The following is a 792-nucleotide window of genomic DNA, read 5'->3' as shown; positions in this document are numbered from 1 at the left end:
CCCGCGGAGGGTGAGAAGGGAATTTTTTTTTTTTTTTATAAAAACCTATATGCAGACATGTGTATCTTGTGACTTTGATCCAAGCAGCATGACAAGATTATTTAGGTGAGCTGCACTGCAGTCTTTATCACTACCTGCGTACGCCTTTGTGGTTATGTTTTTGCTTTAATATTTATCCTGAGATTTGTTTTTGTCCAAGCAGGATTTCATTACTGTTCTCTGCTCCGAATGCAACTTTACTGTACATCAAAGGTCCCCAAACTCCAGGCCGCGAACCAGTACCAGACTGTGGGTCATTTGGTACCAGGCCGCAGAGAAAGAATAATTAACTTACAGTATTTCTGTTTTTTTTATTTTCGGAGTCTGAACGACATTTATTATGAAAAACTGACTGGATTCACTCCACTACATCTGTCTACGACTCACTCCAAATGCATGTCAAAATGCTTATCTAGGTCGTGTGATACGTTACCGCTAAAAACAAACCCACAAGCAGCAAAATGAGTAAAAAACAAACATCTCTGTAAGCTCTAGATGGGACCGTCTAATTACTGAGAAACAGGCACAGGGCTCCCACTGATTCAGTGTTATGAGTTGTATTCTTTGTGCACTTTATATTTGTGGTGTATCTTATTTTAAAGGGCATGTTTAAACATTGCCATATTGACCAAAGAGCATTAGGGGGTGGAGAGGGTCTTATTCATGTTGATAACGCAATACCAGGACGCAGCTAACAAAGCTGAGTACATGTTGGATTTACGTTTTTTGTTTTAAAAAATACCCCTGTTTTCA

Source organism: Kryptolebias marmoratus, linkage group LG6 (assembly GCF_001649575.2).
Source record: "Kryptolebias marmoratus isolate JLee-2015 linkage group LG6, ASM164957v2, whole genome shotgun sequence".
NCBI lineage: Eukaryota > Metazoa > Chordata > Actinopteri > Cyprinodontiformes > Rivulidae > Kryptolebias > Kryptolebias marmoratus.
Note: the sequence above shows the minus strand (reverse complement) of the source record.